At 42.6% G+C, this 26,536-nt stretch overlaps 24 non-coding genes across 24 annotated transcripts; all 24 read left to right on the forward strand.

Annotated features, from left to right (window-relative positions):
* Window positions 1–699: 699 nt before the first annotated feature.
* TRNAV-CAC (transfer RNA valine (anticodon CAC)) lies at window positions 700–772 on the forward strand. Its single transcript has one exon. It is a non-coding gene; the product is annotated as a tRNA-Val (tRNA).
* Window positions 773–1,032: 260 nt separating this feature from the next.
* TRNAV-AAC (transfer RNA valine (anticodon AAC)) lies at window positions 1,033–1,105 on the forward strand. Its single transcript has one exon. It is a non-coding gene; the product is annotated as a tRNA-Val (tRNA).
* Window positions 1,106–3,407: 2,302 nt separating this feature from the next.
* Window positions 3,408–3,480, forward strand: TRNAV-CAC (transfer RNA valine (anticodon CAC)). The gene has a single exon. It is a non-coding gene; the product is annotated as a tRNA-Val (tRNA).
* A 299-nt stretch (window positions 3,481–3,779) lies between these two features.
* TRNAV-AAC (transfer RNA valine (anticodon AAC)) lies at window positions 3,780–3,852 on the forward strand. Its single transcript has one exon. It is a non-coding gene; the product is annotated as a tRNA-Val (tRNA).
* Window positions 3,853–4,902: 1,050 nt separating this feature from the next.
* Window positions 4,903–4,975, forward strand: TRNAA-CGC (transfer RNA alanine (anticodon CGC)). Its single transcript has one exon. It is a non-coding gene; the product is annotated as a tRNA-Ala (tRNA).
* A 299-nt stretch (window positions 4,976–5,274) lies between these two features.
* Window positions 5,275–5,347, forward strand: TRNAV-AAC (transfer RNA valine (anticodon AAC)). The gene has a single exon. It is a non-coding gene; the product is annotated as a tRNA-Val (tRNA).
* A 1,395-nt stretch (window positions 5,348–6,742) lies between these two features.
* TRNAV-AAC (transfer RNA valine (anticodon AAC)) lies at window positions 6,743–6,815 on the forward strand. Its single transcript has one exon. It is a non-coding gene; the product is annotated as a tRNA-Val (tRNA).
* A 1,056-nt stretch (window positions 6,816–7,871) lies between these two features.
* On the forward strand, window positions 7,872–7,944 carry TRNAV-CAC (transfer RNA valine (anticodon CAC)). Its single transcript has one exon. It is a non-coding gene; the product is annotated as a tRNA-Val (tRNA).
* A 299-nt stretch (window positions 7,945–8,243) lies between these two features.
* Window positions 8,244–8,316, forward strand: TRNAV-AAC (transfer RNA valine (anticodon AAC)). The gene has a single exon. It is a non-coding gene; the product is annotated as a tRNA-Val (tRNA).
* Window positions 8,317–9,736: 1,420 nt separating this feature from the next.
* On the forward strand, window positions 9,737–9,809 carry TRNAV-AAC (transfer RNA valine (anticodon AAC)). Its single transcript has one exon. It is a non-coding gene; the product is annotated as a tRNA-Val (tRNA).
* Window positions 9,810–10,859: 1,050 nt separating this feature from the next.
* Window positions 10,860–10,932, forward strand: TRNAA-CGC (transfer RNA alanine (anticodon CGC)). The gene has a single exon. It is a non-coding gene; the product is annotated as a tRNA-Ala (tRNA).
* A 299-nt stretch (window positions 10,933–11,231) lies between these two features.
* Window positions 11,232–11,304, forward strand: TRNAV-AAC (transfer RNA valine (anticodon AAC)). Its single transcript has one exon. It is a non-coding gene; the product is annotated as a tRNA-Val (tRNA).
* A 1,395-nt stretch (window positions 11,305–12,699) lies between these two features.
* TRNAV-AAC (transfer RNA valine (anticodon AAC)) lies at window positions 12,700–12,772 on the forward strand. Its single transcript has one exon. It is a non-coding gene; the product is annotated as a tRNA-Val (tRNA).
* A 1,056-nt stretch (window positions 12,773–13,828) lies between these two features.
* On the forward strand, window positions 13,829–13,901 carry TRNAV-CAC (transfer RNA valine (anticodon CAC)). The gene has a single exon. It is a non-coding gene; the product is annotated as a tRNA-Val (tRNA).
* Window positions 13,902–14,200: 299 nt separating this feature from the next.
* On the forward strand, window positions 14,201–14,273 carry TRNAV-AAC (transfer RNA valine (anticodon AAC)). Its single transcript has one exon. It is a non-coding gene; the product is annotated as a tRNA-Val (tRNA).
* Window positions 14,274–15,693: 1,420 nt separating this feature from the next.
* Window positions 15,694–15,766, forward strand: TRNAV-AAC (transfer RNA valine (anticodon AAC)). Its single transcript has one exon. It is a non-coding gene; the product is annotated as a tRNA-Val (tRNA).
* A 1,395-nt stretch (window positions 15,767–17,161) lies between these two features.
* Window positions 17,162–17,234, forward strand: TRNAV-AAC (transfer RNA valine (anticodon AAC)). The gene has a single exon. It is a non-coding gene; the product is annotated as a tRNA-Val (tRNA).
* Window positions 17,235–20,408: 3,174 nt separating this feature from the next.
* TRNAV-CAC (transfer RNA valine (anticodon CAC)) lies at window positions 20,409–20,481 on the forward strand. The gene has a single exon. It is a non-coding gene; the product is annotated as a tRNA-Val (tRNA).
* Window positions 20,482–20,780: 299 nt separating this feature from the next.
* Window positions 20,781–20,853, forward strand: TRNAV-AAC (transfer RNA valine (anticodon AAC)). Its single transcript has one exon. It is a non-coding gene; the product is annotated as a tRNA-Val (tRNA).
* Window positions 20,854–21,903: 1,050 nt separating this feature from the next.
* TRNAV-CAC (transfer RNA valine (anticodon CAC)) lies at window positions 21,904–21,976 on the forward strand. The gene has a single exon. It is a non-coding gene; the product is annotated as a tRNA-Val (tRNA).
* A 1,422-nt stretch (window positions 21,977–23,398) lies between these two features.
* TRNAV-CAC (transfer RNA valine (anticodon CAC)) lies at window positions 23,399–23,471 on the forward strand. The gene has a single exon. It is a non-coding gene; the product is annotated as a tRNA-Val (tRNA).
* Window positions 23,472–23,770: 299 nt separating this feature from the next.
* TRNAV-AAC (transfer RNA valine (anticodon AAC)) lies at window positions 23,771–23,843 on the forward strand. Its single transcript has one exon. It is a non-coding gene; the product is annotated as a tRNA-Val (tRNA).
* A 1,050-nt stretch (window positions 23,844–24,893) lies between these two features.
* TRNAV-CAC (transfer RNA valine (anticodon CAC)) lies at window positions 24,894–24,966 on the forward strand. The gene has a single exon. It is a non-coding gene; the product is annotated as a tRNA-Val (tRNA).
* A 299-nt stretch (window positions 24,967–25,265) lies between these two features.
* On the forward strand, window positions 25,266–25,338 carry TRNAV-AAC (transfer RNA valine (anticodon AAC)). The gene has a single exon. It is a non-coding gene; the product is annotated as a tRNA-Val (tRNA).
* The last annotated feature ends 1,198 nt before the right edge of the window (window positions 25,339–26,536 follow it).

A 26,536-nucleotide genomic window follows, 5' to 3' on the forward strand; every position in this document is an offset into this window, starting at 1 on the left:
GGCCATTGGGACTTTAGACAATGGTTCTTCGAACTCCCGAACAGTCGACGTGGCCGCCATTCGACATTGGAACACGCGGTTGCGGCCATCTTGTTCGCATTGACTTAAACCACGAATAGACTTCAAGGGGACTTTGCCGCGAATGCCCTGGAGCTATTTTCGGCATGAAAACCTCGTGGTTCCCGGTCGGTCCTCCAGCGGCACTTAGCCGCCAATCTATGGAACTGTTTTGGGCATGAAATCCCGGGTTCGCCTGGGCAAAATTATGACTTCTATGAAATTTCTGAACCCCTGATCTGATCTGGGTGATTTTCGGATATGTCGCTCACCCAGATCAGAACTGTCGGGTGATGTAACATTTATGTGGATATGTTGTGTTTTGGGCCACTTATGGTACTTTAGAAAAATGTGCGTTTTTTATTTTTTTCTGCCTGGGGATAATTAAGTTAATGCATTAACTGCCTTAATTATATCACAGGCAGAGGGGAGTGATTGTTTACTGTATGTGTGTAGGTTTGGAAATGATTGACTGGACAGATCAAACTTTTGCCAAGAATACAATTTCACATCAACAGACTGTTTTCTTCTTCTATGTATGTTGAAGGAAATAGGCATTTGAATCTGGGGACTTTTTAAATACGATGGGTATGCAGCAAACACATTCCCCCAATTTTCCTGCGCAAAGTCAGCATTGTGGCAGTTTCTGTAGTGTAGTGGTTATCACGTTCGCCTCACACGCGTAAGGTCCCAGGTTCGAAACCTGGCAGAAACATTATTTAATTTTTGCTAAATCTGCCGACGTTAGAAGTCTTCTGAATTGGAAATGCACTGCTTGACTATGAATCCAAAAATCACGTATACTCGGCAAGACGTAAGCGATCTGTTAGCTGAATGAAGTGGTTTCCAAAAACCTGAAGCTAATGTTGTCTGAGAAAAAGCTGAATTGCACTCATTAAATCAGCATGCGCCATGTGCAAGTACCGAATGCAAGACAGCATTTTCTGTCTTGCATTCAGTGCTTGCACAGCTGTAGTTTCTGTAGTGTAGTGGTTATCACGTTCGCCTAACACGCGAAAGGTCCCTGGTTCGAAACCGGGCAGAAACATTGCTTTTGTTCCGTTTTGGATTCCTTTTTGTTAGAATGCGTCTTTTCGAAGTCTCTTTGCAAATTTCAAGTGCATCTGTTCTTTTTGTCATATTCCCTACAATGGGAGAAGGGTTTTGTGCAAAAATCACCGTCGACAAAAGCAAAACTCATGCTCGCTGTACTTTCAGAGATGGATTTTCTACTAAAAATGCAAGAAAATCATGTTTACTCACATGAGCGATCAGCTTGCTGAATAGAGTTGTGGCGATAGTGACCTCGCCACTGCTTTTTTGAGAGGAATATTTGCCAACCTTTTGCTCTGTGACTATGGCCCCTTTTAATTTGTTTTGGCTGAGAGACCCTATTTGTGGCCATTGGGACTTTAGACAATGGTTCTTCGAACTCCCGAACAGTCGACGTGGCCGCCATTCGACATTGGAACACGCGGTGGCGGCCATCTTGTTCGCATTGACTTAAACCACGAATAGACTTCAAGGGGACTTTGCCGCGAATGCCCTGGAGCTATTTTCGGCATGAAAACCTCGCGGTTCTAGGTCAGTCCTCCAGCGGCACTTAGCCGCCAATCTATGGAACTGTTTTGGGCATGAAATCCCGGGTTCGCCTGGGCAAAATTATGACTTCTATGAAATTTCTGAACCCCTGATCTGATCTGGGTGATTTTCGGATATGTCGCTCACCCAGATCAGAGCTGTCGGGTGATGTAATATTTATGGGGATATGTTGTGTTTTGGGCCACTTATGGTACTTTAGAAAAATGTGCGTTTTTTATTTTTTTCTGCCTGGGGATAATTAAGTTAATGCATTAACTGCCTTAATTATATCACAGGCAGAGGGGAGGGATTGTTTGCTGTATGTGTGTAGGTTTGGAAATGATTGACTGGACAGATCAAACTTTTGCCAAGAATACAATTTCACATCAACAGACTGTTTTCTTCTTCTATGTATGTTGAAGGAAATAGGCATTTGAATCTGGGGACTTTTTAAATACGATGGGTATGCAGCAAACACATTCCCCCAATTTTCCTGCGCAAAGTCAGCATGGTGGCAGTTTCTGTAGTGTAGTGGTTATCACGTTCGCCTCACACGTGAAAGGTCCCAGGTTTGAAACCTGGCAGAAAAATTATTTAATTTTTGCTAAATCTGCTGACGTTAGAAGTCTTCTGAATTGGAAATGCACCTGCTTGACTATGAATCCAAAAATCACGTATACTCGGCAAGACGTAAGCGATCTGTTAGCTGAAACCGGGCAGAAACATTGCTTTCGTTCCGTTTTGGATTCCTTTTTGTTAGAATGCGGCTTTTCGAAGTCTCTTTGCAAATTTCAAGTGCATCTGTTCTTTTGTCATATTCCCTACAATGAGAGAAGGGTTTTGTGCAAAAATCACCGTTGACAAAAGCAAAACTCATGCTCGCTGTACTTTCAGAGATGGATTTCTACTAAAAATGCAAGAAAATCATGTTTACTCACATGAGCGATCAGCTTGCTGAAAAGAGTTGTGGCGAAAGTGACCTCGCCACTGGTTTTTGGAGAGGAATATTTGCCAACCTTTTGCTCTGTGACTATGGCCCCTTTTAATTTGTTTTGGCTGAGAGACCCTATTTGTGGCCATTGGGACTTTAGACAATGGTTCTTCGAACTCCCGAACAGTCGACGTGGCCGCCATTCGACATTGGAACACGCGGTGGCGGCCATCTTGTTCGCATTGACTTAAACCATGAATAGACTTCAAGGGGACTTTGCCGCGAATGCCCTGGAGCTATTTTCGGCATGAAAACCTCGTGGTTCCCGGTCGGTCCTCCAGCGGCACTTAGCCGCCAATCTATGGAACTGTTTTGGGCATGAAATCCCGGGTTCGCCTGGGCAAAATTATGACTTCTTTGAAATTTCTGAACCCCTGATCTGATCTGGGTGATTTTCGGATATGTCGCTCACCCAGATCAGAACTGTCGGGTGATGTAACATTTATGTGGATATGTTGTGTTTTGGCCCACTTATGGTACTTTAGAAAAATGTGCATTTTTTATTTTTTTCTGCCTGGGGATAATTAAGTTAATGCATTAACTGCCTTAATTATATCACAGGCAGAGGGGAGGGATTGTTTACTGTATGTGTGTAGGTTTGGAAATGATTGACTGGACAGATCAAACTTTTGCCAAGAATACAATTTCACATCAACAGACTGTTTTCCTCTTCTATGTAGGTTGAAGGAAATAGGCATTTGAATCTGGGGACTTTTTAAATACGATGGGTATGCAGCACATTCCCCCAATTTTCCTGCGCAAAGTCAGCATTGTGGCAGTTTCTGTAGTGTAGTGGTTATCACGTTCGCCTCACACGCGAAAGGTCCCAGGTTCGAAACCTGGCAGAAACATTATTTAATTTTTGCTAAATCTGCTGACGTTAGAAGTCTTCTGAATTGGAAATGCACCTGCTTGACTATGAATCCAAAAATCACGTATACTCGGCAAGACGTAAGCGATCTGTTAGCTGAATAAAGTGGTTTCCAAAAACCTGAAGCTAATGTTGTCTGAGAAAAAGCTGAATTGCACTCATTAAATCAGCATGCGCCGTGTGCAAGTACCGAATGCAAGACAGCATTTTCTGTCTTGCATTCAGTGCTTGCACATGGCACATGCTACTCCGGTCTCAACAGGGACTTGCACAGCTGTAGTTTCTGTAGTGTAGTGGTTATCACGTTCGCCTAACGCGCGAAAGGTGCCCGGTTCGAAACCGGGCAGAAACATTGCTTTCGTTCCGTTTTGGATTCCTTTTTGTTAGAATGCGGCTTTTCAAAGTCTCTTTGCAAATTTCAAGTGCATCTGTTCTTTTTGTCATATTCCCTACAATGGGAGAAGGGTTTTGTGCAAAAATCACCGTCGACAAAAGCAAAACTCATGCTCGCTGTACTTTCAGAGATGGATTTTCTACTAAAAATGCAAGAAAATCATGTTTACTCACATGAGCGATCAGCTTGCTGAATAGAGTTGTGGCGAAAGTGACCTCGCCACTGCTTTTTTGAGAGGAATATTTGCCAACCTTTTGCTCTGTGACTATGGCCCGTTTTAATTTGTTTTGGCTGAGAGACCCTATTTGTGGCCATTGGGACTTTAGACAATGGTTCTTCGAACTCCCGAACAGTCGACGTGGCCGCCATTCGACATTGGAACACGCGGTGGCGGGCATCTTGTTCGCATTGACTTAAACCACGAATAGACTTCAAGGGGACTTTGCCGCGAATGCCCTGGAGCTATTTTCGGCATGAAAACCTCGGGGTTCCAGGTCGGTCCTCCAGCGGCACTTAGCCGCCAATCTATGGAACTGTTTTGGGCATGAAATCCCGGGTTCGCCTGGGCAAAATTATGACTTCTATGAAATTTCTGAACCCCTGATCTGATCTGGGTGATTTTCGGATATGTCGCTCACCCAGATCAGAGCTGTCGGGTGTTGTAACATTTATGGGGATATGTTGTGTTTTGGGCCAATTATGGTACTTTAGAAAAATGTGCGTTTTTTATTTTTTTCTGCCTGGGGATAATTAAGTTAATGCATTAACTGCCTTAATTATATCACAGGCAGAGGGGAGGGATTGTTTACTGTATGTGTGTAGGTTTGGAAATGATTGACTGGACAGATCAAACTTTTGCCAAGAATACAATTTCACATCAACAGACTGTTTTCTTCTTCTATGTATGTTGAAGGAAATAGGCATTTGAATCTGGGGACTTTTTAAATACGATGGGTATGCAGCAAACACATTCCCCCAATTTCCCTGCGCAAAGTCAGCATTGTGGCAGTTTCTGTAGTGTAGTGGTTATCACGTTTGCCTCGCACGCGAAAGGTCCCAGGTTCGAAACCTGGCAGAAACATTATTTAATTTTTGCTAAATCTGCCGACGTTAGAAGTCTTCTGAATTGGAAATGCACCTGCTTGACTATGAATCCAAAAATCACGTATACTCGGCAAGACGTAAGCGATCTGTTAGCTGAATAAAGTGGTTTCCAAAAACCTGAAGCTAATGTTGTCTGAGAAAAAGCTGAATTGCACTCATTAAATCAGCATGCGCCATGTGCAAGTACCGAATGCAAGACAGCATTTTCTGTCTTGCATTCAGTGCTTGCACATGGCACATGCTACTCCGGTCTCAACAGGGACGTGCACAGCTGTAGTTTCTGTAGTGTAGTGGTTATCACGTTCGCTTAACACGCGAAAGGTCCCCGGTTCGAAACCGGGCAGAAACATTGCTTTCGTTCCGTTTTGGATTCCTTTTTGTTAGAATGCGGCTTTTCGAAGTCTCTTTGCAAATTTCAAGTGCATCTGTTCTTTTTGTCATATTCCCTACAATGGGAGAAGGGTTTTGTGCAAAAATCACCGTCAACAAAAGCAAAACTCATGCTCGCTGTACTTTCAGAGATGGATTTTCTACTAAAAATGCAAGAAAATCATGTTTACTCACATGAGCGATCAGCTTGCTGAATAGAGTTGTGGCGAAAGTGACCTCGCCACTGGTTTTTGGAGAGGAATATTTGCCAACCTTTTGCTCTGTGACTATGGCCCTTTTTAATTTGTTTTGGCTGAGAGACCCTATTTGTGGCCATTGGGACTTTAGAGAATGGTTCTTCGAACTCCCGAACAGTCGACGTGGCCGCCATTCGACATTGGAACAGGCGGTGGCGGCCATCTTGTTCGCATTGACTTAAACTACGAATAGACTTCAAGGGGACTTTGCCGCGAATGCCCTGGAGCTATTTTCGGCATGAAAACCTCGCGATTCCAGGTCGGTCCTCCAGCGGCACTTAGCCGCCAATCTATGGAACTGTTTTGGGCATGAAATCCCGGGTTCGCCTGGGCAAAATTATGACTTCTATGAAATTTCTGAACCCCTGATCTGATCCGGGTGATTTTCGGATATGTCGCTCACCCAGATCAGAGCTGTCGGATGATGTAACATTTATGGGGATATGTTGTGTTTTGGGCCACTTATGGTACTTTAGAAAAATGTGCGGTTTTTATTTTTTTCTGCCTGGGGATAATTAAGTTAATGCATTAACTGCCTTAATTATATCACAGGCAGAGGGGAGGGATTGTTTACTGTATGTGTGTAGGTTTGGAAATGATTGACTGGACAGATCAAACTTTTGCCAAGAATACAATTTCACATCAACAGACTGTTTTCTTCTTCTATGTATGTTGAAGGAAATAGGCATTTGAATCTGGGGACTTTTTAAATACGATGGGTATGCAGCAAACACATTCCCCCAATTTTCCTGCGCAAAGTCAGTATTGTGGTAGTTTCTGTAATGTAGTGTTTATCATGTTCGAAACCTGGCAGAAACATTATTTAATTTTTGCTAAATCTGCTGACGTTAGAAGTCTTCTGAATTTTAAATGCACCTGCTTGACTATGAATCCAAAAATCACGTATACTCGGCAAGACGTAAGCGATCTGTTAGCTGAATAAAGTGGTTTCCAAAAACCTGAAGCTAATGTTGTCTGAGAAAAAGCTGAATTGCACTCATTAAATCAGCATGCGCCATGTGCAAGTACCGAATGCAAGACAGCATTTTCTGTCTTGCATTCAGTGCTTGCACATGGCGCATGCTACTCCGGTCTCGACAGGATTGTGCACCGCTGTAGTTTCTGTAGTGTAGTGGTTATCACGTTCGCCTAACACGCGAAAGGTCCCCGGATCGAAACCGGGCAGAAACATTGCTTTCGTTCCGTTTTGGATTCCTTTTTGTTAGAATGCGGCTTTTCGAAGTCTCTTTGCAAATTTCAAGTGCATCTGTTCTTTTTGTCATATTCCCTACAATGAGAGAAGGGTTTTGTGCAAAAATCACCGTCGACAAAAGCAAAACTCATGCTCGCTGTACTTTCAGAGATGGATTTTCTACTAAAAATGCAAGAAAATCATGTTTACTCACATGAGCGATCAGCTTGCTGAATAGAGTTGTGGCGAAAGTGACCTCGCCACTGGTTTTTGGAGAGGAATATTTGCCAACCTTTTGCTCTGTGACTATGGCCCCTTTTAATTTGTTTTGGCTGAGAGACCCTATTTGTGGCCATTGGGACTTTAGACAATGGTTCTTCGAACTCCCGAACAGTCGACGTGGCCGCCATTCGACATTGGAACACGCGGTGGCGGCCATCTTGTTCGCATTGACTTAAACCACAAATAGACTTCAAGGGGACTTTGCCGTGAATGCCCTGGAGCTATTTTCGGCATGAAAACCTCGCTGTTCCAGGTCGGTCCTCCAGCGGCACTTAGCCGCCAATCTATGGAACTGTTTTGGGCATGAAATCCCGGGTTCGCCTGGGCAAAATTATGACTTCTATGAAATTTCTGAACCCCTGATCTGATCCGGGTGACTTTCGGATATGTCGCTCACCCAGATCAGAGCTGTCGGGTGATGTAACATTTATGGGGATATGTTGTGTTTTGGGCCACTTATGGTACTTTAGAAAAATGTGTGTTTTTAATTTTTTTCTGCCTGGGGGTAATTAAGTTAATGCATTAACTGCCTTAATTATATCACAGGCAGAGGGGAGGGATTGTTTACTATTGTTTACTGTATGTGTGTAGATTTGGAAATGATTGACTGGACAGATCAAACTTTTGCCAAGAATACAATTTCACATCAACAGACTGTTTTCCTCTTCTATGTAGGTTGAAGGAAATAGGCATTTGAATCTGGGGACTTTTTACATACGATGGGTATGCAGCACATTCCCCCAATTTTCCTGCGCAAAGTCAGCATTGTGGCAGTTTCTGTAGTGTAGTGGTTATCACGTTCGCCTCACACGCGAAAGGTCCCAGGTTCGAAACCTGGCAGAAACATTATTTAATTTTTGCTAAATCTGCTGACGTTAGAAGTCTTCTGAATTGGAAATGCACCTGCTTGACTATGAATCCAAAAATCACGTATACTCGGCAAGACGTAAGCGATCTGTTAGCTGAATAAAGTGGTTTCCAAAAACCTGAAGCTAATGTTGTCTGAGAAAAAGCTGAATTGCACTCATTAAATCAGCATGCGCCGTGTGCAAGTACCGAATGCAAGACAGCATTTTCTGTCTTGCATTCAGTGCTTGCACATGGCACATGCTACTCCGGTCTCAACAGGGACTTGCACAGCTGTAGTTTCTGTAGTGTAGTGGTTATCACGTTCGCCTAACGCGCGAAAGGTCCCCGGTTTGAAACCGGGCAGAAACATTGCTTTCGTTCCGTTTTGGATTCCTTTTTGTTAGAATGCGGCTTTTCAAAGTCTCTTTGCAAATTTCAAGTGCATCTGTTCTTTTTGTCATATTCCCTACAATGGGAGAAGGGGTTTGTGCAAAAATCACCGTCGACAAAAGCAAAACTCATGCTCGCTGTACTTTCAGAGATGGATTTTCTACTAAAAATGCAAGAAAATCATGTTTACTCACATGAGCGATCAGCTTGCTGAATAGAGTTGTGGCGAAAGTGACCTCGCCACTGCTTTTTTGAGAGGAATATTTGCCAACCTTTTGCTCTGTGACTATGGCCCGTTTTAATTTGTTTTGGCTGAGAGACCCTATTTGTGGCCATTGGGACTTTAGACAATGGTTCTTCGAACTCCCGAACAGTCGACGTGGCCGCCATTCGACATTGGAACACGCGGTGGCGGGCATCTTGTTCGCATTGACTTAAACCACGAATAGACTTCAAGGGGACTTTGCCGCGAATGCCCTGGAGCTATTTTCGGCATGAAAACCTCGCGGTTCCAGGTCGGTCCTCCAGCGGCACTTAGCCGCCAATCTATGGAACTGTTTTGGGCATGAAATCCCGGGTTCGCCTGGGCAAAATTATGACTTCTATGAAATTTCTGAACCCCTGATCTGATCTGGGTGATTTTCGGATATGTCGCTCACCCAGATCAGAGCTGTCGGGTGTTGTAACATTTATGGGGATATGTTGTGTTTTGGGCCAATTATGGTACTTTAGAAAAATGTGCGTTTTTTTTTTTTTCTGCCTGGGATAATTAAGTTAATGCATTAACTGCCTTAATTATATCACAGGCAGAGGGGAGGGATTGTTTACTGTATGTGTGTAGGTTTGGAAATGATTGACTGGACAGATCAAACTTTTGCCAAGAATACAATTTCACATCAACAGACTGTTTTCTTCTTCTATGTATGTTGAAGGAAATAGGCATTTGAATCTGGAGACTTTTTAAATACGATGGGTATGCAGCAAACACATTCCCCCAATTTCCCTGCGCAAAGTCAGCATTGTGGCAGTTTCTGTAGTGTAGTGGTTATCACGTTTGCCCTGCACGCGTAAGGTCCCAGGTTCGAAACCTGGCAGAAACATTATTTAATTTTTGCTAAATCTGCCGACGTTAGAAGTCTTCTGAATTGGAAATGCACCTGCTTGACTATGAATCCAAAAATTACGTATACTCGGCAAGACGTAAGCGATCTGTTAGCTGAATAAAGTGGTTTCCAAAAACCTGAAGCTAATGTTGTCTGAGAAAAAGCTGAATTGCACTCATTAAATCAGCATGCGCCATGTGCAAGTACCGAATGCAAGACAGCATTTTCTGTCTTGCATTCAGTGCTTGCACATGGCACATGCTACTCCGGTCTCAACAGGGACGTGCACAGCTGTAGTTTCTGTAGTGTAGTGGTTATCACGTTCGCTTAACACGCGAAAGGTCCCCGGTTCGAAACCGGGCAGAAACATTGCTTTCGTTCCGTTTTGGATTCCTTTTTGTTAGAATGCGGCTTTTCGAAGTCTCTTTGCAAATTTCAAGTGCATCTGTTCTTTTTGTCATATTCCCTACAATGGGAGAAGGGTTTTGTGCAAAAATCACCGTCAACAAAAGCAAAACTCATGCTCGCTGTACTTTCAGAGATGGATTTTCTACTAAAAATGCAAGAAAATCATGTTTACTCACATGAGCGATCAGCTTGCTGAATAGAGTTGTGGCGAAAGTGACCTCGCCACTGGTTTTTGGAGAGGAATATTTGCCAACCTTTTGCTCTGTGACTATGGCCCCTTTTAATTTGTTTTGGCTGAGAGACCCTATTTGTGGCCATTGGGACTTTAGACAATGGTTCTTCGAACTCCCGAACAGTCGACGTGGCCGCCATTCGACATTGGAACACGCGGTGGCGGCCATCTTGTTCGCATTGACTTAAACCACGAATAGACTTCAAGGGGACTTTGCAGCGAATGCCCTGGAGCTATTTTCGGCATGAAAACCTTGCGGTTCCAGGTCGGTCCTCCAGCGGCACTTAGCCGCCAATCTATGGAACTGTTTTGGGCATGAAATCCCGGGTTCGCCTGGGCAAAATTATGACTTCTATGAAATTTCTGAACCCCTGATCTGATCTGGGTGATTTTCGGATATGTCGCTCACCCAGATCAGAGCTGTCGGGTGTTGTAACATTTATGGGGATATGTTGTGTTTTGGGCCAATTATGGTACTTTAGAAAAATGTGCGTTTTTTATTTTTTTCTGCCTGGGGATAATTAAGTTAATGCATTAACTGCCTTAATTATATCACAGGCAGAGGGGAGGGATTGTTTACTGTATGTGTGTAGGTTTGGAAATGATTGACTGGACAGATCAAACTTTTGCCAAGAATACAATTTCACATCAACAGACTGTTTTCTTCTTCTATGTATGTTGAAGGAAATAGGCATTTGAATCTGGGGACTTTTTAAATACGATGGGTATGCAGCAAACACATTCCCCCAATTTCCCTGCGCAAAGTCAGCATTGTGGCAGTTTCTGTAGTGTAGTGGTTATCACGTTTGCCTCGCACGCGAAAGGTCCCAGGTTCGAAACCTGGCAGAAACATTATTTAATTTTTGCTAAATCTGCCGACGTTAGAAGTCTTCTGAATTGGAAATGCACCTGCTTGACTATGAATCCAAAAATCACGTATACTCGGCAAGACGTAAGCGATCTGTTAGCTGAATAAAGTGGTTTCCAAAAACCTGAAGCTAATGTTGTCTGAGAAAAAGCTGAATTGCACTCATTAAATCAGCATGCGCCATGTGCAAGTACCGAATGCAAGACAGCATTTTCTGTCTTGCATTCAGTGCTTGCACATGGCACATGCTACTCCGGTCTCAACAGTGACGTGCACAGCTGTAGTTTCTGTAGTGTAGTGGTTATCACGTTCGCTTAACACGCGAAAGGTCCCCGGTTCGAAACCGGGCAGAAACATTGCTTTCGTTCCGTTTTGGATTCCTTTTTGTTAGAATGCGGCTTTTCGAAGTCTCTTTGCAAATTTCAAGTGCATCTGTTCTTTTTGTCATATTCCCTACAATGGGAGAAGGGTTTTGTGCAAAAATCACCGTCAACAAAAGCAAAACTCATGCTCGCTGTACTTTCAGAGATGGATTTTCTACTAAAAATGCAAGAAAATCATGTTTACTCACATGAGCGATCAGCTTGCTGAATAGAGTTGTGGCGAAAGTGACCTCGCCACTGGTTTTTGGAGAGGAATATTTGCCAACCTTTTGCTCTGTGACTATGGCCCTTTTTAATTTGTTTTGGCTGAGAGACCCTATTTGTGGCCATTGGGACTTTAGAGAATGGTTCTTCGAACTCCCGAACAGTCGACGTGGCCGCCATTCGACATTGGAACAGGCGGTGGCGGCCATCTTGTTCGCATTGACTTAAACCACGAATAGACTTCAAGGGGACTTTGCCGCGAATGCCCTGGAGCTATTTTCGGCATGAAAACCTCGCGGTTCCAGGTCGGTCCTCCAGCGGCACTTAGCCGCCAATCTATGGAACTGTTTTGGGCATGAAATCCCGGGTTCGCCTGGGCAAAATTATGACTTCTATGAAATTTCTGAACCCCTGATCTGATCCGGGTGATTTTCGGATATGTCGCTCACCCAGATCAGAGCTGTCGGATGATGTAACATTTATGGGGATATGTTGTGTTTTGGGCCACTTATGGTACTTTAGAAAAATGTGCGGTTTTTATTTTTTTCTGCCTGGGGATAATTAAGTTAATGCATTAACTGCCTTAATTATATCACAGGCAGAGGGGAGGGATTGTTTACTGTATGTGTGTAGGTTTGGAAATGATTGACTGGACAGATCAAACTTTTGCCAAGAATACAATTTCACATCAACAGACTGTTTTCTTCTTCTATGTATGTTGAAGGAAATAGGCATTTGAATCTGGGGACTTTTTAAATACGATGGGTATGCAGCAAACACATTCCCCCAATTTTCCTGCGCAAAGTCAGTATTGTGGTAGTTTCTGTAATGTAGTGTTTATCATGTTCGAAACCTGGCAGAAACATTATTTAATTTTTGCTAAATCTGCTGACGTTAGAAGTCTTCTGAATTTTAAATGCACCTGCTTGACTATGAATCCAAAAATCACGTATACTCGGCAAGACGTAAGCGATCTGTTAGCTGAATAAAGTGGTTTCCAAAAACCTGAAGCTAATGTTGTCTGAGAAAAAGCTGAATTGCACTCATTAAATCAGCATGCGCCATGTGCAAGTACCGAATGCAAGACAGCATTTTCTGTCTTGCATTCAGTGCTTGCACATGGCGCATGCTACTCCGGTCTCGACAGGATTGTGCACCGCTGTAGTTTCTGTAGTGTAGTGGTTATCACGTTCGCCTAACACGCGAAAGGTCCCCGGATCGAAACCGGGCAGAAACATTGCTTTCGTTCCGTTTTGGATTCCTTTTTGTTAGAATGCGGCTTTTCGAAGTCTCTTTGCAAATTTCAAGTGCATCTGTTCTTTTTGTCATATTCCCTACAATGAGAGAAGGGTTTTGTGCAAAAATCACCGTCGACAAAAGCAAAACTCATGCTCGCTGTACTTTCAGAGATGGATTTTCTACTAAAAATGCAAGAAAATCATGTTTACTCACATGAGCGATCAGCTTGCTGAATAGAGTTGTGGCGAAAGTGACCTCGCCACTGGTTTTTGGAGAGGAATATTTGCCAACCTTTTGCTCTGTGACTATGGCCCCTTTTAATTTGTTTTGGCTGAGAGACCCTATTTGTGGCCATTGGGACTTTAGACAATGGTTCTTCGAACTCCCGAACAGTCGACGTGGCCGCCATTCGACATTGGAACACGCGGTGGCGGCCATCTTGTTCGCATTGACTTAAACCACAAATAGACTTCAAGGGGACTTTGCCGTGAATGCCCTGGAGCTATTTTCGGCATGAAAACCTCGCTGTTCCAGGTCGGTCCTCCAGCGGCACTTAGCCGCCAATCTATGGAACTGTTTTGGGCATGAAATCCCGGGTTCGCCTGGGCAAAATTATGACTTCTATGAAATTTCTGAACCCCTGATCTGATCCGGGTGACTTTCGGATATGTCGCTCACCCAGATCAGAGCTGTCGGGTGATGTAACATTTATGGGGATATGTTGTGTTTTGGGCCACTTATGGTACTTTAGAAAAATGTGTGTTTTTAATTTTTTTCTGCCTGGGGGTAATTAAGTTAATGCATTAACTGCCTTAATTATATCACAGGCAGAGGGGAGGGATTGTTTACTATTGTTTACTGTATGTGTGTAGATTTGGAAATGATTGACTGGACAGATCAAACTTTTGCCAAGAATACAATTTCACATCAACAGACTGTTTTCCTCTTCTATGTAGGTTGAAGGAAATAGGCATTTGAATCTGGGGACTTTTTACATACGATGGGTATGCAGCACATTCCCCCAATTTTCCTGCGCAAAGTCAGCATTGTGGCAGTTTCTGTAGTGTAGTGGTTATCACGTTCGCCTCACACGCGAAAGGTCCCAGGTTCGAAACCTGGCAGAAACATTATTTAATTTTTGCTAAATCTGCTGACGTTAGAAGTCTTCTGAATTGGAAATGCACCTGCTTGACTATGAATCCAAAAATCACGTATACTCGGCAAGACGTAAGCGATCTGTTAGCTGAATAAAGTGGTTTCCAAAAACCTGAAGCTAATGTTGTCTGAGAAAAAGCTGAATTGCACTCATTAAATCAGCATGCGCCGTGTGCAAGTACCGAATGCAAGACAGCATTTTCTGTCTTGCATTCAGTGCTTGCACATGGCACATGCTACTCCGGTCTCAACAGGGACTTGCACAGCTGTAGTTTCTGTAGTGTAGTGGTTATCACGTTCGCCTAACGCGCGAAAGGTCCCCGGTTTGAAACCGGGCAGAAACATTGCTTTCGTTCCGTTTTGGATTCCTTTTTGTTAGAATGCGGCTTTTCAAAGTCTCTTTGCAAATTTCAAGTGCATCTGTTCTTTTTGTCATATTCCCTACAATGGGAGAAGGGGTTTGTGCAAAAATCACCGTCGACAAAAGCAAAACTCATGCTCGCTGTACTTTCAGAGATGGATTTTCTACTAAAAATGCAAGAAAATCATGTTTACTCACATGAGCGATCAGCTTGCTGAATAGAGTTGTGGCGAAAGTGACCTCGCCACTGCTTTTTTGAGAGGAATATTTGCCAACCTTTTGCTCTGTGACTATGGCCCGTTTTAATTTGTTTTGGCTGAGAGACCCTATTTGTGGCCATTGGGACTTTAGACAATGGTTCTTCGAACTCCCGAACAGTCGACGTGGCCGCCATTCGACATTGGAACACGCGGTGGCGGGCATCTTGTTCGCATTGACTTAAACCACGAATAGACTTCAAGGGGACTTTGCCGCGAATGCCCTGGAGCTATTTTCGGCATGAAAACCTCGCGGTTCCAGGTCGGTCCTCCAGCGGCACTTAGCCGCCAATCTATGGAACTGTTTTGGGCATGAAATCCCGGGTTCGCCTGGGCAAAATTATGACTTCTATGAAATTTCTGAACCCCTGATCTGATCTGGGTGATTTTCGGATATGTCGCTCACCCAGATCAGAGCTGTCGGGTGTTGTAACATTTATGGGGATATGTTGTGTTTTGGGCCAATTATGGTACTTTAGAAAAATGTGCGTTTTTTTTTTTTTCTGCCTGGGATAATTAAGTTAATGCATTAACTGCCTTAATTATATCACAGGCAGAGGGGAGGGATTGTTTACTGTATGTGTGTAGGTTTGGAAATGATTGACTGGACAGATCAAACTTTTGCCAAGAATACAATTTCACATCAACAGACTGTTTTCTTCTTCTATGTATGTTGAAGGAAATAGGCATTTGAATCTGGGGACTTTTTAAATACGATGGGTATGCAGCAAACACATTCCCCCAATTTCCCTGCGCAAAGTCAGCATTGTGGCAGTTTCTGTAGTGTAGTGGTTATCACGTTTGCCCTGCACGCGTAAGGTCCCAGGTTCGAAACCTGGCAGAAACATTATTTAATTTTTGCTAAATCTGCCGACGTTAGAAGTCTTCTGAATTGGAAATGCACCTGCTTGACTATGAATCCAAAAATTACGTATACTCGGCAAGACGTAAGCGATCTGTTAGTTGAATAAAGTGGTTTCCAAAAACCTGAAGCTAATGTTGTCTGAGAAAAAGCTGAATTGCACTCATTAAATCAGCATGCGCCATGTGCAAGTACCGAATGCAAGACAGCATTTTCTGTCTTGCATTCAGTGCTTGCACATGGCACATGCTACTCCGGTCTCAACAGGGACGTGCACAGCTGTAGTTTCTGTAGTGTAGTGGTTATCACGTTCGCTTAACACGCGAAAGGTCCCCGGTTCGAAACCGGGCAGAAACATTGCTTTCGTTCCGTTTTGGATTCCTTTTTGTTAGAATGCGGCTTTTCGAAGTCTCTTTGCAAATTTCAAGTGCATCTGTTCTTTTTGTCATATTCCCTACAATGGGAGAAGGGTTTTGTGCAAAAATCACCGTCAACAAAAGCAAAACTCATGCTCGCTGTACTTTCAGAGATGGATTTTCTACTAAAAATGCAAGAAAATCATGTTTACTCACATGAGCGATCAGCTTGCTGAATAGAGTTGTGGCGAAAGTGACCTCGCCACTGGTTTTTGGAGAGGAATATTTGCCAACCTTTTGCTCTGTGACTATGGCCCTTTTTAATTTGTTTTGGCTGAGAGACCCTATTTGTGGCCATTGGGACTTTAGAGAATGGTTCTTCGAACTCCCGAACAGTCGACGTGGCCGCCATTCGACATTGGAACAGGCGGTGGCGGCCATCTTGTTCGCATTGACTTAAACCACGAATAGACTTCAAGGGGACTTTGCCGCGAATGCCCTGGAGCTATTTTCGGCATGAAAACCTCGCGGTTCCAGGTCGGTCCTCCAGCGGCACTTAGCCGCCAATCTATGGAACTGTTTTGGGCATGAAATCCCGGGTTCGCCTGGGCAAAATTATGACTTCTATGAAATTTCTGAACCCCTGATCTGATCCGGGTGATTTTCGGATATGTCGCTCACCCAGATCAGAGCTGTCGGATGATGTAACATTTATGGGGATATGTTGTGTTTTGGGCCACTTATGGTACTTTAGAAAAATGTGCGTTTTTTATTTTTTTCTGCCTGGGGATAATTAAGTTAATGCATTAACTGCCTTAATTATATCACAGGCAGAGGGGAGGGATTGTTTACTGTATGTGTGTAGGTTTGGAAATGATTGACTGGACAGATCAAACTTTTGCCAAGAATACAATTTCACATCAACAGACTGTTTTCTTCTTCTATGTATGTTGAAGGAAATAGGCATTTGAATCTGGGGACTTTTTAAATACGATGGGTATGCAGCAAACACATTCCCCCAATTTTCCTGCGCAAAGTCAGTATTGTGGTAGTTTCTGTAATGTAGTGGTTATCACGTTCGAAACCTGGCAGAAACATTATTTAATTTTTGCTAAATCTGCTGACGTTAGAAGTCTTCTGAATTTTAAATGCACCTGCTTGACTATGAATCCAAAAATCACGTATACTCGGCAAGACGTAAGCGATCTGTTAGCTGAATAAAGTGGTTTCCAAAAACCTGAAGCTAATGTTGTCTGAGAAAAAGCTGAATTGCACTCATTAAATCAGCATGCGCCATGTGCAAGTACCGAATGCAAGATAGCATTTTCTGTCTTGCATTCAGTGCTTGCACATGGCGCATGCTACTCCGGTCTCGACAGGATTGTGCACCGCTGTAGTTTCTGTAGTGTAGTGGTTATCACGTTCGCCTAACACGCGAAAGGTCCCCGGATCGAAACCGGGCAGAAACATTGCTTTCGTTCCGTTTTGGATTCCTTTTTGTTAGAATGCGGCTTTTCGAAGTCTCTTTGCAAATTTCAAGTGCATCTGTTCTTTTTGTCATATTCCCTACAATGAGAGAAGGGTTTTGTGCAAAAATCACCGTCGACAAAAGCAAAACTCATGCTCGCTGTACTTTCAGAGATGGATTTTCTACTAAAAATGCAAGAAAATCATGTTTACTCACATGAGCGATCAGCTTGCTGAATAGAGTTGTGGCGAAAGTGACCTCGCCACTGGTTTTTGGAGAGGAATATTTGCCAACCTTTTGCTCTGTGACTATGGCCCCTTTTAATTTGTTTTGGCTGAGAGACCCTATTTGTGGCCATTGGGACTTTAGACAATGGTTCTTCGAACTCCCGAACAGTCGACGTGGCCGCCATTCGACATTGGAACACGCGGTGGCGGCCATCTTGTTCGCATTGACTTAAACCACGAATAGACTTCAAGGGGACTTTGCCGTGAATGCCCTGGAGCTATTTTCGGCATGAAAACCTCGCGGTTCCAGGTCGGTCCTCCAGCGGCACTTAGCCGCCAATCTATGGAACTGTTTTGGGCATGAAATCCCGGGTTCGCCTGGGCAAAATTATGACTTCTATGAAATTTCTGAACCCCTGATCTGATCCGGGTGACTTTCGGATATGTCGCTCACCCAGATCAGAGCTGTCGGGTGATGTAACATTTATGGGGATATGTTGTGTTTTGGGCCACTTATGGTACTTTAGAAAAATGTGCGTTTTTTATTTTTTTCTGCCTGGGGATAATTAAGTTAATGCATTAACTGCCTTAATTATATCACAGGCAGAGGGGAGGGATTGTTTACTGTATGTGTGTAGGTTTGGAAATGATTGACTGGACAGATCAAACTTTTGCCAAGAATACAATTTCACATCAACAGACTGTTTTCTTCTTCTATGTATGTTGAAGGAAATAGGCATTTGAATCTGGGGACTTTTTAACCCCTTCAGGACGGAGTCAGTAGTGCACGTTCTGATCAAAACAAAACGTAAACAAAAACTGGAATTTGCGCTATGTGTCTGTTCACCCGTAGTTCCCCTCTTTCAAATTATATGCACCCACACTTACTATATATCATTTTGTTCAGGAGAAACAGGGCTTTAATCTATCATTAACTATTCATATATGGAACATCATTTATTATGAATAAAAGTAAAAAAAATGTGAGAAAATAAGATTTTTTTTTAAATTTGCATTTCCGTCTGACATTTTAACTGTGAATGTCATAATACTGTTAGGTTTTACTGCAAAAAAAATGCACATATTTGTAATCAGCGATGTCTCACGAGTACAACAGTACCCCCCATTAACAGGTTTTATGTTGTTTTGGAAAGTTACAGGGTCAAATATAGAACATTACATTTTCAAATTGAAATTTGCCAGATTGGTAATGTTACCTTTGAGACGGTGTGGTAGCCCAGGAATGAGAATTACCCCCATAATGGCATACCATTTGAAAAAGTAGACAAGCCAAGGTATTGAAAGTGGGGTATGTTTAGTCTTTTTTAGTAGCCACTTAGTCACAAACACTGGCCAAAGTTAGCGTTCATATTTGTTTTTGTGTGAAAAAAGCAAAAAACAAATATTTGGCCAGTGTTTGTGACTAAGTGGCTACTAAGAAAGACTGGACATACCCCACTTGCAATACCTCGGGTTGTCTACTTTTGCAAATGGTATGCCATCATGGGGGTAATTCTCATTCCTGGGCTACCATACGCTCTCAAAGGCAACATAACCAATCTGGCAAATTTCAATGTGAAAAAAATGAAATGCAAGCCTTATATGTGACTCTCTAACGTTCCAAAACACCATAAAACCTGTACATGGGGGGTACTGTTATTCTCGGGAGACTTCACTAAACACAAATATTAGTGTTTTAAAACAGTAAAACATATTACAACAATAATATAGACCATAAAAGTGCAGTTCGCTTGTAAAAAATGCAAAAAACGTCACTTTTACTTAAAATATCATCGTTGTAATACAATTTACCAGTTTGAAACACGAATATTTGAGTTCAGCGAAGTCTCCCGGGTAAAACAGTACCCCCTATGTACAGGTTTTATGGTGTCTTGGAGAGTTACAGGGTCAAATATAGTGCTTGCAAATTAAATTCTCTGCACTTTCTCCCTGTGTTGTCATGCATGTCAATCAAATTTTAATTAATCAAATCACATAATTACATTAAAAGATTATTTAAATATACATGTAGAATTTTAATATATATGCATTTATAGGTATTTAAATTCTACGTGTATACTGATGTAATCTTTTATGTAATTATATGTATTTATCTATATATATATATTTGCGGTTATTTGCATTTTATATATAGATAGATATATATAGAATGTCATTCTAAGTGTATTTTGTTACCGATATATATATATTAATAACAAAATACAGTTAGAATGAAATTACATATGCATATATAATTTATATTAAATTTTGTTTCAATATTTTATTTATTTATTTTATTGTTTAATTTATTTATTATTTTAATTATACGTATTTATATATAATATATATATGTACATCTATTATATATATAATATATATACATATTATATATATGTAATGTCATTCTAAGTGTATTTTATTATTAATATATATACTTATATTAATATTAAAATACACTTTGTATGACGTTACATATATATAATATGTATATATATTATATATATAATATATATACATATTATATATATATAAAAATGCATTTATTTTATTTTTACACATGTCTAATTATTTGTTTTAATTCTTCCCACCAGCAGGGGGACTGTCTGATATTTCAAACAGTCCCCCTGCTGGCATATCCACAGCCAGCTATAGGGGGCCATGTGATCGCTCTTTGAGAGCGATCACATGGCCCCCGGGGGCCTCATTTGCCGTGGGAGGGCTGCCTGGGCTGTGAGGCAGTCCTCCCGAAGCGGATCGCGGCGGAGGTAAGTATAACTTACCTCCTGGGGCTGCAAGCCGTTACGGCGTGCTATGCCGTCATAACGGCGTTAAAGCCCACTTAACCCGTGACGGCATAGCACGCCGTAACGGCGTTAAGGGGTTAAATACGATGGGTATGCAGCAAACACATTCCCCCAATTTTCCTGCGCACAGTCGGCATTGTGGCAGTTTCTGTAGTGTAGTGGTTATCACGTTCGCCTCACACGCGAAAAGTCCCAGGTTCGAAACCTGGCAGAAACATTATTTAATTTTTGCTAAATCTGCTGACGTTAGAAGTCTTCTGAATTGGAAATGCACCTGCTTGACTATGAATCCAAAAATCACGTATACTCGGCAAGACGTAAGCGATCTGTTAGCTGAATAAAGTGGTTTCCAAAAACCTGAAGCTAATGTTGTCTGAGAAAAAGCTGAATTGCACTCATTAAATCAGCATGCGCCATGTGCAAGTACCGAATGCAAGACAGCATTTTCTGTCTTGCATTCAGTGCTTGCACATGGCGCACGCTACTCCGGTCTCAACATGGATGTGCACAGCTGTAGTTTCTGTAGTGTAGTGGTTATCACGTTCGCCTAACACGCGAAAGGTCCCCGGTTCGAAACCGGGCAGAAACATTGCTTTTGTTCCGTTTTGGATTCCTTTTTGTTAGAATGCGGCTTTTCGAAGTCCCTTTGCAAATTTCAAGTGCATCTGTTCTTTTTGTCATATTCCCTACAATGGGAGAAGGGTTTTGTGCAAAAATCACCATCGACAAAAGCAAAACTCATGCTCGCTGTATTTTCAGAGATGGATTTTCTACTAAAAAATGCAAGAAAATCATGTTTACTCACATGAGCGATCAGCTTGCTGAATAGAGTTGTGGCGAAAGTGACCTCGCCACTGGTTTTTGGAGAGGAATATTTGCCAACCTTTTGCTCTGTGACTATGGCCCCTTTTAATTTGTTTTGGCTGAGAGACCCTATTTGTGGCCATTGGGACTTTAGACAATGGTTCTTCGAACTCCCGAACAGTCGACGTGGCCGCCATTCGACATTGGAACACGCGGTGGCGGCCATCTTGTTCGCATTGACTTAAACCACGAATAGACTTCAAGGGGACTTTGCCGCGAATGCCCTGGAGCTATTTTCGGCATGAAAACCTCGCGGTTCCCGGTCGGTCCTCCAGCGGCACTTAGCCGCCAATCTATGGAACTGTTTTGGGCATGAAATCCCGGGTTCGCCTGGGCAAAATTATGACTTCTATGAAATTTCTGAACCCCTGATCTGATCTGGATGATTTTCGGATATGTCTCTCACCCAGATCAGAGCTGTCGGGTGATGTAACATTTATAGGGATATGTTGTGTTTTGGGCCACTTATGGTACTTTAGAAAAATTTGCGTTTTTTATTTTTTCTGCCTGGGGATAATTAAGTTAATGCATTAACTGCCTTAATTATATCACAGGCAGAGGGGAGGGATTGTTTACTGTATGTGTGTAGGTTTGGAAATGATTGACTGGACAGATCAAACTTTTGCCAAGAATACAATTTCACATCAACAGACTGTTTTCTTATTCTATGTATGTTGAAGGAAATAGGCATTTGAATCTGGGGACTTTTTAAATACGATGGGTATGCAGCAAACACATTCCCCCAATTTTCCTGCGCAGAGCCGGCATTGCGGCAGTTTCTGTAGTGTAGTGGTTATCACGTTCGCCTCACACGCGAAAGGTCCCAGGTTCGAAACCTGGCAGAAACATTATTTAATTTTTGCTAAATCTGCTGACGTTAGAAGTCTTCTGAATTGGAAATGCACCTGCTTGACTATGAATCCAAAAATCACGTATACTCGGCAAGACGTAAGCGATCTGTTAGCTGAATAAAGTGGTTTCCAAAAACCTGAAGCTAATGTTGTCTGAGAAAAAGCTGAATTGCACTCATTAAATCAGCATGCGCCATGTGCAAGTACCGAATGCAAGACAGCATTTTCTGTCTTGCATTCAGTGCTTGCACATGGCGCATGCTACTCCGGTCTCAACAGGGATGTGCACAGCTGTAGTTTCTGTAGTGTAGTGTTTATCATGTTCACCTAACACGCGAAAGGTCCCCGTTTCGAAACCAGGCAGAAACATTGCTTTCGTTCAGTTTTGGATTCCTTTTTGTTAGAATGCGGCTTTTCGAAGTCTCTTTGCAAATTTCAAGTGCATCTGTTCTTTTTGTCATATTCCCTACAATGGGAGAAGGGTTTTGTGCAAAAATCACCGTCGACAAAAGCAAAACTCATGCTCGCTGTACTTTCAGAGATGGATTTTCTACTAAAAATGCAAGAAAATCATGTTTACTCACATGAGCGATCAGCTTGCTGAATAGAGTTGTGACGAAAGTGACCTCGCCACTGGTTTTTGGAGAGGAATATTTGCCAACCTTTTGCTCTGTGACTATGGCCCCTTTTAATTTGTTTTGGCTGAGAGACCCTATTTGTGGCCATTGGGACTTTAGACAATGGTTCTTCGAACTCCCGAACAGTCGACGTGGCCGCCATTTGACATTGGAACACGCGGTGGCGGCCATCTTGTTCGCATTGACTTAAACCACGAATAGACTTCAAGGGGACTTTGCCGCGAATGCCCTGGAGCTATTTTCGGCATGAAAACCTCGCGGTTCCAGGTCGGTCCTCCAGCGGCACTTAGCCGCCAATCTATGGAACTGTTTTGGGCATGAAATCCCGGGTTCGCCTGGGCAAAATTATGACTTCTATGAAATTTCTGAACCCCTGATCTGATCTGGGTGATTTTCGGATATGTCGCTCACCCAGATCAGAGCTGTCGGGTGATGTAACATTTATGGGGATATGTTGTGTTTTGGGCCACTTATGGTACTTTAGAAAAATGTGCGTTTTTTATTTTTTTCTGCCTGGGGATAATTAAGTTAATGCATTAACTGCCTTAATTATATCACAGGCAGAGGGGAGGGATTGTTTGCTGTATGTGTGTAGGTTTGGAAATGATTGACTGGACAGATCAAACTTTTGCCAAGAATACAATTTCACATCAACAGACTGTTTTCTTCTTCTATGTATGTTGAAGGAAATAGGCATTTGAATCTGGGGACTTTTTAAATACGATGGGTATGCAGCAAACACATTCCCCCAATTTTCCTGCGCAAAGTTGGCATTGTGGCAGTTTCTGTAGTGTAGTGGTTATCACGTTTGCCTCACACGCGAAAGGTCCCAGGTTCGAAACCTGGCAGAAACATTATTTAATTTTTGCTCAATCTGCTGACGTTAGAAGTCTTCTGAATTGGAAATGCACCTGCTTGACTAGGAATCCAAAAATCACGTATACTCGGCAAGACGTAAGCGATCTGTTATCTGAATAAAGTGGTTTCCAAAAACCTGAAGCTAATGTTGTCTGAGAAAAAGCTGAATTGCACTCATTAAATCAGCATGCGCCATGTGCAAGTACCGAATTCAAGACAGCATTTTCTGTCTTGCATTCAGTGCTTGCACATGGCGCATGCTACTCCGGTCTCGACAGGGTTGTACACAGCTGTAGTTTCTGTAGTGTAGTGGTTATCACGTTCGCCTAACACGCGAAAGGTCCCCGGTTCGAAACCGGGCAGAAACATTGCTTTTGTTCCGTTTTGGATTCCTTTTTGTTAGAATGCGGCTTTTCGAAGTCTCTTTGCAAATTTCAAGTGCATCTGTTCTTTTTGTCATATTCCCTACAATGGGAGAAGGGTTTTGTGCAAAAATCACCGTCGACAAAAGCAAAACTCATGCTCGCTGTACTTTCAGAGATGGATTTTCTACTAAAAATGCAAGAAAATCATGTTTACTCACATGAGCGATCAGCTTGCTGAATAGAGTTGTGACGAAAGTGACCTCGCCACTGGTTTTTGGAGAGGAATATTTGCCAACCTTTTGCTCTGTGACTATGGCCCCTTTTAATTTGTTTTGGCTGAGAGACCCTATTTGTGGCCATTGGGACTTTAGACAATGGTTCTTCGAACTCCCGAACAGTCGACGTGGCCGCCATTTGACATTGGAACACGCGGTGGCGGCCATCTTGTTCGCATTGACTTAAACCACGAATAGACTTCAAGGGGACTTTGCCGCGAATGCCCTGGAGCTATTTTCGGCATGAAAACCTCGCGGTTCCAGGTCGGTCCTCCAGCGGCACTTAGCCGCCAATCTATGGAACTGTTTTGGGCATGAAATCCCGGGTTCGCCTGGGCAAAATTATGACTTCTATGAAATTTCTGAACCCCTGATCTGATCTGGGTGATTTTCGGATATGTCGCTCACCCAGATCAGAGCTGTCGGGTGATGTAACATTTATGGGGATATGTTGTGTTTTGGGCCACTTATGGTACTTTAGAAAAATGTGCGTTTTTTATTTTTTTCTGCCTGGGGATAATTAAGTTAATGCATTAACTGCCTTAATTATATCACAGGCAGAGGGGAGGGATTGTTTGCTGTATGTGTGTAGGTTTGGAAATGATTGACTGGACAGATCAAACTTTTGCCAAGAATACAATTTCACATCAACAGACTGTTTTCTTCTTCTATGTATGTTGAAGGAAATAGGCATTTGAATCTGGGGACTTTTTAAATACGATGGGTATGCAGCAAACACATTCCCCCAATTTTCCTGCGCAAAGTTGGCATTGTGGCAGTTTCTGTAGTGTAGTGGTTATCACGTTTGCCTCACACGCGAAAGGTCCCAGGTTCGAAACCTGGCAGAAACATTATTTAATTTTTGCTCAATCTGCTGACGTTAGAAGTCTTCTGAATTGGAAATGCACCTGCTTGACTAGGAATCCAAAAATCACGTATACTCGGCAAGACGTAAGCGATCTGTTATCTGAATAAAGTGGTTTCCAAAAACCTGAAGCTAATGTTGTCTGAGAAAAAGCTGAATTGCACTCATTAAATCAGCATGCGCCATGTGCAAGTACCGAATGCAAGACAGCATTTTCTGTCTTGCATTCAGTGCTTGCACATGGCGCATGCTACTCCGGTCTCGACAGGGTTGTACACAGCTGTAGTTTCTGTAGTGTAGTGGTTATCACGTTCGCCTAACACGCGAAAGGTCCCCGGTTCGAAACCGGGCAGAAACATTGCTTTTGTTCCGTTTTGGATTCCTTTTTGTTAGAATGCGGCTTTTCGAAGTCTCTTTGCAAATTTCAAGTGCATCTGTTCTTTTTGTCATATTCCCTTCAATGGGAGAAGGGTTTTGTGCAAAAATCACCGTCGACAAAAGCAAAACTCATGCTCGCTGTACTTTCAGAGATGGATTTTCTACTAAAAATGCAAGAAAATCATGTTTACTCACATGAGCGATCAGCTTGCTGAATAGAGTTGTGGCGAAAGTGACCTCGCCACTGGTTTTTGGAGAGGAATATTTGCCAACCTTTTGCTCTGTGACTATGGCCCCTTTTAATTTGTTTTGGCTGAGAGACCCTATTTGTGGCCATTGGGACTTCAGACAATGGTTCTTCGAACTCCCGAACAGTCGACGTGGCCGCCATTCGACATTGGAACACGCGGTGGCGGCCATCTTGTTCGCATTGACTTAAACCACGAATAGACTTCAAGGGGACTTTGCCGCGAATGCCCTGGAGCTATTTTCGGCATGAAAACCTTGCGGTTCCAGGTCGGTCCTCCAGCGGCACTTAGCCGCCAATCTATGGAACTGTTTTGGGCATGAAATCCCGGGTTCGCCTGTGCAAAATTATGACTTTTATGAAATTTCTGAACCCCTGATCTGATCTGGGTGATTTTCGGATATGTCGCTCACCCAGATCAATGCTGTCAGGTGATGTAACATTTATGGGGATATGTTGTGTTTTGGGCCACTTATGGTACTTTAGAAAAATTTGCGTTTTTTATTTTTTTCTGCCTGGGGATAATTAAGTTAATGCATTAACTGCCTTAATTATATCACAGGCAGAGGGGAGGGATTGTTTAATGTATGTGTGTAGGTTTGGAAATGATTGACTGGACAGATCAAACTTTTGCCAAGAATACAATTTCACATCAACAGACTGTTGTCTTCTTCTATGTATGTTGAAGGAAATAGGCATTTGAATCTGGGGACTTTTTTAAATACGATGGGTATGCAGCAAACACATTCCCCCAATTTTCCTGCGCAAAGTCGGCATTGTGGCAGATTCTGTAGTGTAGTGGTTATCACGTTTGCCTCACACGCGAAAGGTCTCAGGTTCGAAACCTGGCAGAAACATTATTTAATTTTTGCTAAATCTGCTGACGTTAGAAGTCTTCTGAATTGGAAATGCACCTGCTTGACTATGAATC

This window comes from Pelobates fuscus, chromosome 2 (genome assembly GCF_036172605.1).
Source record: "Pelobates fuscus isolate aPelFus1 chromosome 2, aPelFus1.pri, whole genome shotgun sequence".
NCBI lineage: Eukaryota > Metazoa > Chordata > Amphibia > Anura > Pelobatidae > Pelobates > Pelobates fuscus.